The sequence below is a fragment of the Panthera onca genome, chromosome X (assembly GCF_046562875.1).
Source record: "Panthera onca isolate mPanOnc1 chromosome X, mPanOnc1 haplotype 2, whole genome shotgun sequence".
In the NCBI taxonomy this organism is placed as follows: domain Eukaryota; kingdom Metazoa; phylum Chordata; class Mammalia; order Carnivora; family Felidae; genus Panthera; species Panthera onca.
Window position 1 is genome coordinate 30,352,069 of NC_138357.1, and position 9,306 is coordinate 30,361,374.

Here is a 9,306-nt window from a genome sequence, read left to right on the forward strand (position 1 = left end):
TGTCTCTTGTACAGTTTTTTACTTAAGAGTTCATTTTGTCTGATAGTAATAGAGCCACTCTAGCTCTCTCTTGGTTACTGTTTGCATACAATATCTTTTTCCATTCTTTCTCACAACCTTTTTTGTGTTTGGGGTCTAAAGTGAGTCTCTTGTAGATAGCCTGTAGTTAATGTGTTTTTAATCCATTCTTCCAGTCTCTGCCTTTTTAAATTGGAGACTTTAAGCCATTTATACTTAAAATAATGACTGATAGGACACCTGGGTGGCTCAATCATTAAGCATCTGACTCAACTCAGGTCATGATCTCATGGTTCCTGAGTTTGAGCCCTGCACCAAGCTCTGCTGACAGCCTGGAGCCTGATTTGGATTATGTGTGTCTCTCTCTGCTACTCCCATGTTCACACTCTTGTCTGTTTCTTTCAAAAGTAAATAAAACATTAAAAAAAATTTTTTTTAGGGGTGCCTGGGTGGCTCAGTTAAGCTTCCAACTTCAGCTCAGGTCATAATCTCACAGTTTGTGAGTTCCAGCCCCCATAGGGGTCTCTGCTGTCAGCGCAGAGCCCGCTTTGGATTCTCTCTCTCTCTCTCTCTCTCTCTCTCTCTCTCTCTCCCTCTGCTCACTCACTCTTCTTCCTCTCTCCTGATCACGCTCTCCCTCTCTCTCAAAAATAAACATTAACAATTTTTTTTTAAATTTTTTTACATGACTGATAAAACTGCCATTTTGCTGTTTGCTGTATATCTTATACTTCTGTCAACACCTTTATTACTGTTTTTTGTGTTTGATTTTTTTTTTGTAGTATACTGGATGGATTCCCTTCTCATTCCTTCTCTCCGTCATTCTAGTTATTTTCTTGGTGGTTAGGGGTTTGCAATTGACATCTTAAATTTACGACAGTCTAGTGTGAATTAATACAAACTTAGCTGCAATAGTATACAAAAACTGTATACAACTCTGCCCTCCTCCTTTGTGTAGTTATTGTCACAAATTATATCTTTATACGTTGTATGTCCACTAACATAGAGGTAAAATCCTTTTCATGTTTCTTAAATCAGTCTTAAGTAGCCAGTTAGGCATGAAGTTGAAAATAATTATCAAGGAGTGAGTTGTTTCACGTATTTAAGTATTTTGTGATAATTAAAAGTCCCTGCTGTGCATAAAAGTATTTTCTTGCTGTTAATTACTGTGTATCAGGAGTTATTTTTTAAGACATTTTCCAGACAGTTTTTAATATTATGTATATCTATTTCATTGTTTATTTGTTATTTATTGTCAAGCTAGCTAATGAGTGTAGTCTTGGCTTCAGGAGTAGATTCCCATGATTCATCCCTTACATATGCTACCCAGTGCTCATCCCAACAAGTGTCCTCCTCGGTGCCCATCACCCATTTTCCCCATCCCCCCAACCCCCACTCCCATCAACCCTCAGTTCTCTGTATTTAAGAATCTATTATGGTTTGCCTCCCTCTTTGTATCTTATTTTTCCTTCGCTTCCCCTGTGGTCATCTGTTAAGTTTCTCAAATTCCACATTGAGTGAAATTATATGATACCTGTCTTTCTCCGCCTGACTTATTTCGCTTAGCATAATAACCCTCCAGTTCTATCCACATTGTTAGATAAAGATTTCATTCTTTATCGTCACTGAGTTTTCCATTGTGTATATGTAGCACATCTTTATCCATTCATCAGTTGATGGACATTTGGCCCCTTCCTAATTTGGCTGTTGTTGATAACACTGCTATAAACACTGGGGTGCACATGTCCCTTGGAATCAGCACTCCTGTTATGCTTTGGATAAATTCCTAGTAGTGCGATGGCTGGGTCATAGGGTTATTCTATTTTTAATTTTTTGAGGAACCTCCACACTGTTTTCCAGAATGACTGCACCAGTTTGCATTCCACCAACAGTACAAGAGGGTTCCCATTTCTCCACATCCACTCCAGCATCTGTTGTTTCCTGAGTTGTTAATTTTAGCTGCTCTGACTGGTGTGAGGTGGTATCTCCATGTGGTTTTGATTTGTATTTCCCTGATGATGAGCAATGTTGGGCATTTTTCCATGTGTCTGTTAGCCATCTGGATACCTTTTTTAGAAGAAGTTTAGTAAGTTCTTTATAGATTTTGGATACTAACCCTTTATCTGATATGTCATTTGCAAATATCTTCTCCCATTCCATTGATTGCCTTTTAATTTTGTTGACTGTTTCCTTCACTGTGCAGAAGCTTTTTATCTTGATGAGGTCCCAATAGTTCATTTTTGCTTTTATTTCCCTTGCCTTTGGTGACATGTCAAGTAAGAAGCTGCTGCAGCAAGGTTAAAGAGGTTGCTGCCTGTTTTCTCCTGTAGGATTTGATGGTTTCCTATCTCACATTGAGGTCTTTAATCCATTTTGGATTTATTTTTGTGTGGTGTAAGAAAGTGGTCCAGTTCATACTTCTGCATGTTGCTGTCCAGTTCTCCCAGCACCATTTGCTAGAGACTGTCTTTTTTCATTGGATACTCTTCCATGGTTTGTTGAAGATTAGTTGGCCATACATTTGTGAGTCCATTTCTGGAATCTCTATTCTATTCCATTGGTCTATGTGTCTGTTTTTGTGCCAATACCATACTGTCTTGACGATTACAGCTTCCTGGTAGAGGCTAAAGTCTGGGATTGTGATGACTCCCTCTTTGGGTTTCTTCAACGTTACTTCAGCTATTCACGGTCTTCTGTGGTTCCATACAAATTTTAGGATTGTTTGTTCTAGCTCTGTGAAGAATGCTGGTGTTATGTTGTTTGGGGTTGCACTGAATATGTAGATTGCTTTGTGTAGTATTGACATTTTAACAATATTTGTTCTTCCGATCCATGAGCATGGGATGTTTCTCCATTTCTTTGGGTTGTCTTCACGTTCTTAAACTTTCTATAGTTTTCAGCATACAGATGTTTTACCTCTTTGGTAAGGTATATTCTTAGGTATTTTATGGTTCTTGGGGAAATTGTAAATGGGATCAATTCCTTTCTATCTCTTTGTATTGCTTCATTATTGGTATATAGAAATGCAATCAATTTCTGTACTTTGATTTTATATCCTGCGACATAGCTGAATTCATGTATCAGCTCTGGCAGTTTTTTGGTGGAGTCTTTTGGGTTCTCCATGTAGAGTATCATGTCATCTGCGAAGAGTGAAAGTTTGACTACTTGTTTGCCAATTTTGATGCCTTAAAAGGCAATTTTGTTGTCTGATTGCTGATGCCAGGACTTCTAACACTATGTTAAACAACAGTGGTGAGAGCGGACATCCCTATCATGTTCCTGATCTCGGGAGAATGCTCCCAGTTTTTCCCCATTCAGGAGGATATTAGCCATAGGCCTTTCATATATGGCTTTTATGATGTTAAAGTATGTTCCTTCTATCCTGGCTTTCTTGAGGGTTTGTATTAAGAAAGGATGCTGTATTTTGTCAGATGCCTTTTCTGTATCTGTTGACAAGATCATATGATTCTTACCCTTTTTTTTTAATTAATGTGATGTATTACATTGATTTGAGAATATTGAACTAGCCCTGCAGCCCAGGAATGAATCCCACTTGAGCATAGTGAAAAATTCTTTTAATATACTGTTGAATTTGGTTTGCTAGTATCTTGTTGAGGATTTTTGCATCCATAATCATCAGGGATATTGGCCTGAATTCTCCTTTTAATGGGGTCTCTGTGTTGTTTGGGAATCAAGGTAATGCTGGCTTCACAGAATGAGTCTGGGAGCTTTCCTTCTGTTTTTAGGAACAGCTTCAGAGTAGGTATTAACTCTGCTTATATGATAGAATTCCCCTGGGAAGCCATCTGGCCCATGACTTTTACTTGTTGGGAGATTTTTGATAATGGATTCAATTTCTTCACTGTTTATGGGTCTGTCCAAATTTTCTGTTTCTTCCTGTTTGAGTTTTGGTAGTGTGTGTCCAGGAATTTGTCCATTTCTTCCAGATTGTCCAGTTTGTTGGCATATAATTTTTCATAGCATTCTCTAATTGTATTTCTGTGGTGTTGGTTGTGATCTCTCCTCTTTCATTCATGATCTTATCTTTTTGGGTCCTCTCTTTTCTTTTTGAGAAGTCTGGCTGGGAGTTGATCAATTTTGTTTATTCTTTCAAAAAATAGCTCTTAGACTCCTTGATCTGTTCCGGTTTTTTATTGTATATTGCTTATTTCTACTCTATTATTTCTTTTTCTGCTAGCTTTGGGCTTTCTTTGCTGTTGCCTTTTAGTTCCTTTAAGTGTGAGGTTAGGTTATGAATTTGGGACCTTTCTTGCTTCTTGAGATAGACCTGAATTGCAATGTATTTTCCTCTTGATACCACCATTGCTGCATCCCAGAGAGTTTGGATTGTTGTGTTTTCAGTTTCATTTGCTTCAATATATTTTTTAATAGCTTCTGTAATTTCCTGGTCAACCCATTCATTCTTTAGTAGGATGTTCTTTAACCTCCACCTATTTGGGGGCTTCCCATATTTTTTCCTGTGGTCGACTTCAAGTTTCATAGCATTGTGATATGAAAATGTGCATGGCATGATCTCAGTTCTTTCATATTTATTGAGGGCTGTTTTGTGACCCAGTATGTGATTTATCCTGGAGAATGTTCCATGTGAGCTCGAGAAGAATGTGTATTCTGCTTTGAAAAGTTCTGAATATATTTGGTAAGTCCATCTGGTCCAATGTGTCATTCAGAACCATTGTTTCCTTATTGGTTTTCTGCCTAGATGATCTGTCCATTGTTGTAAGTGGAGTGTTAAAGTACCTTACAATCACAGTATTATTATGTATACATTTAATTTATATTTGTGATTGATTTATATATTTGGGTGCTTGCACGTTGGGGGCATAAACATTTACAAGTGTTAGCTCTTCTTGATGAATAGACCCCTTCATTATGATACAGTGCCCTTCTTCATCTGTTGTTACAGTCTTTGTTTTAAAATCTACTTTGTCTGATATAAGAATGGCTACTCCAGCTTTCTGAGAAGTCCAATAGCATGATAGATGGTTCTCTAGCCTCTCACTTTCAATCTGCAGGTGTCCTCAGATCTAAAATGAATCCCTCCCTCATAAACAGCATCTAGATGGATCTTGTTTTTTTATGCATTCTGATACCCTGGGTCTTTTGATTGGGGCATATAGTCCATTTACATTCAGAGTGATTATTGAAAGATGGATCTAGAGGAGCACCTGGGTAGCTCAGTTGGTTAAGCATCTGACTTCAGCCCAGGTCATGATCTCACAGTTTTGTGGGTTTGAGACCCACGTCAGGCTCTGTGCTGAGCCTGGAGCTTGCTTTGGGTTCTGTCTCCCTCTCTTTCTGCCCCTCCCCTGCTCACGCTCTCTCAAAAATCAATAAACGTTAACAAAAAACTTTCAAAGAAAAAAGATGGATTTGTTATCTTTTGTGTTATCTGTAGGTTTCATGCTTATGGTGATGTCTGTGGTCCTCTGTGGTCTTTGCTGCTTTCCACTCACAGAGTCCCCCTTACAGTCTCCTGCAGGGCTGGTTTAGTGGTCATGAACTCCTTTAGTTTTTGTCTGGGAAAGCCTTTGTCTCTCCTTCTATTCTGAATGAGAGGCTTGCTGGATAAAGGATTCTTGGCTGCATATTTTTCCTATTCAGCACATTTAATATCTCCTGCCACTCCTGTAGCAAGATTCTTGAACAGAGTTTTGACACCAAGGCTTTTCTTTCCAGGAAGCAACTTTATTCATGCCGGCACTGCTCAGTTGGGTTCGTACCTGAAGAACTGAGCCCTGAACGCCAGCTGGCGTAGTTTTTAAATTTTTTTTTTTAACGTTTTATTTATTTTTGAGACAGAGACAGAGCATGAACGGGGGAGGGGCAGAGAGAGAGACAGAATCGGAAGCAGGCTCCAGGCTCTGAGCCATCAGGCCAGAGCCTGATGTGGGGCTCGAACTCACAGACCGTGAGATCGTGACCTGAGCTGAAGTCGGCCGCTTAACCGACTGAGCCACCCAGGCGCCCCCTGGCATAGTTTTTTATATATTTTTTACTTCTTTGTCTCCCATATATGGTAACATACAAACATGGTAGTCTGTTTAAGTGGTCTCATGTTACAGGGTTGTGAGGGATGTTGTCACACACGTATAGCCAGGTTGCCTTGAGGTTTTTTTTTTCTTTCTTTATAGGGAGGGGACCCTACTACACTCCCTTCTGGCCTGCCAAGTTTCAGTGCATAGGTCTGCTACTACCCTTAATGCGTCTACCCTTGTAGGTCAAGGCCCATTTGTCTCTAGCTGCTTTCATAATTATCTTTTTATTGCCAATTTAACTATGATGCCATGGTGTTGACTTGTTTTTGTTGATTTTGAAGGGAGTTCTCTGTGCCTCTTGGACTTGGATGCCTGTTTCCCTCTCCAGATTAGGGAAGTTCTCAGCTGTAATTTGTTCAGTAGACCTTCTGCCCCTTTTTCTTGCTCTTCTTCTGGAACTCCTATCATACGGATATTATTTTGAGTTCATTGAATCACTTAGGTTTCTAATTCTCCATTTGTGGTCTAGTAGTTTCATTTCCTTTCCCTCTTTTTTCCAACTTCGTCATTTTCCATAATTTTATCTTCTATTTCACCTATTCTCTCCTCTGTTTCTTCCATCCTGGCTGTCACTGTATCTGGTTTATTTTACATTTCATATATAGCATTTCTTAGTTCAATGTGACCATTTCTTAGGTCTGGTCTCTGCAGCAAAAGATTCTCTGTTTTCTATGCTTTTTTCAAGCCCAGCTATTAGTCTCATGACTGTTATTCTAAATTCTTCTTCAGATATATTGTTTTGTTCACATATATTGTTTATATCTATTTGAGCAATTATCTGGCTGTCATTTCTTCCTGGAATTTCTTTTGAGAATTCTTCTGTTTTGTCATTTTGGCTAGGTTTCTATGTTTTACATGTTTTAATAGCTTGTGATGTATACTACACCTGCGAGAACTACTATATTAAAAAGGAGTCATACTGGGGCACTGGGTAGCTGAGTCAGTTGAGCGTCCAACTTCGGCTCAGGTCATCATCTCGTGGTTGATAAGTTCGAGCCCTGCGTCAGGCTCTCTGCTGACAGCTCAGAGCCTGGAGCCTGCTTCGGATTCTGTGTCTCCCTCACTCTGTGCCCCTTCCCTGTACATGCTCTGTCTCTCTCTGTCTCAAAAATAAATAAACATTAAAAAAGGGGGGGGTGGTTCATACACTGTCCAGGGCCTGGCATTTCAGAAAGTGTGTTGTATGCACTCTGTTGTTGTGTATTTGGCTACTCTGTCCCACTGGTCAGTCCTCTGCAAAAATCCTCCTTGCTTGTAGTGGTGGAATGTTTGGACCTTTCACCAGGTGTGCTTTGATTTGTTTAAGTAACCCTGGAAAAAGGGATAGGGTAGGGAAGCTAATCCCATACAAAGAGAAAGTTGAAAGGGGGGAAAAAAAAAAAAGACCAAGCAGAGAATCAAAGAAACTATAAGGCTTACTCCAGAGAGAATGGAAATAAAGAAGGAGATACAGGAAAGGTGTAAAAAGAATAGAATAAAAATGGCTAACCAAACAAAACAAAAAAAAGGTGTGTGTATGTAATTTTTTTATATATAAAAACCAAATCAGAAATTATCCTGATTCTAAAAGGAAAAAAAGAAGAGGGTAGAAAGAAAAGAAAAAACATACTAACCTACAAAACCACAGGAGAGTTGTCTGTTGGTGCCTGGGACCAGTGGCTATGATGGCCTGGAAGAGAGGCCCTCTGGTTCACCCAGTGTCAGTGTTCCTCCAGTAGATAAGCAGTCACCAGACACAGAGGGGTGGGGTTTGGTGTAAGCGGGTCTCGCCTCCCCTGGGGGCCGTTGTGCTGCACCCTGAAGCCCCAGCGTGTTGGTGTTGGGGAGAAAAATGGTGACACCCCAGTCTCTCCTCCCCAGACCTGGTGTCTCGAACCATGCTGTTCAGGCAGCCCTCACAGAGCAGCGCGGGCGGTCAGCTTGTCCTGCTCCACAGTCAGTCTCCTGCTCCTCGGCTGGGATTCAAAACCTGACGTCTTAAGGATCCTGTCCGGCGCCCACCTGGTTCTGGGGTGGTGTCACTCTGCCCAGCGACAGAGGGCCTCTGGCTGGTGCCTGCAGGGTCTTTTTCCTTGGGTGGAGGGCGATAAGCGCTCTACCCTCTTCACACAGTACTCAAGAGCGGGGACTATTCTCTCTCAGTGCAGCCCTGAGATGCCTACAGTGCCTTGGGGCCAGCTTCCCTCCCCCGAGGCACATGCACACAGTGGCCGCTTCCATCAAGAGAAGTTGTACGCTTTTGAAAACCGATCTCCTAAGGCTGTTTACAAAGAAGAAATGAACAGTTCCTATTTCTCATTCCTGAGTCCGTGGTCCAGAGGAGTTTTTCTCTTAATGATGGGGTTCGTGAGCAAACAGTTAAGAAGGCATTCTTGAGACATCTTTGGTAGAAAATGATTTTATTAAAGCGCTGAGACAGGACCCATGGGCAAAAAGAGCTGCACTGGGGTTGTGAGGAGTAACTATATACTTTTAAGTTAGTGCAGGTTAGGGAGAGTGTAAGTCCAAGGAATTTGAAAGTAAGGTTTTCAGGACCTTGGGGCTAGCTAACACTAAGATAAGGTTACTTTTAGTCTTTAATAAAACAAAAACATTAAGGAAGTGAGGTAGCCATGAGTTCCTTGAGTAAGGTCACACTCTGTTTCAGGTGTCTATCATTGGGCTGCAAGCTATAAGGAGATTTAATTTAAGCTACATTTCTCTTGCCTTTGTTTCCCTCGTCATTAATACAGTTCTGCAGTCCACAGCCTCTCTTTCTTTCCCTTTTGTTTCTCCCCAGAAAGGGTTCCATCACCTCCATGGCCACACTGTTTTATGTCCCCCAATTCACACACATGCACCTCTGTCCCACCAAGCTGTCTCCCTCCACCTGTGGAGACTTTTCTGTCATCCTGCTGATTGATTTCCTGGGTATTCCAAGTGTTCTGGCCTCAATACAGCTGTGTTTGAGGGACAAGGGAAATCCTGGTCCCCCTACTTCTCTGCCATCTTAATTCCTCCTCATTGTTGATTTATTTAAATCACTGGTGTATTAACATCTTGTGAAAGGATTTTTATTTTTTATTTTTTTAATGTTTATTTTTTGAGAGAGAGCACGAGTGGGGAAGGAGCAGTGAGAGAGGGAGACACAGAATCCAAAGCAGGGTCCAGGCTCTGAGCTCAGAGTCCAATGTGGCAGTCAAACTCAGGCACAGTGAGATCATGATCTGAGCCAAAGTCAGACGCTTAACCA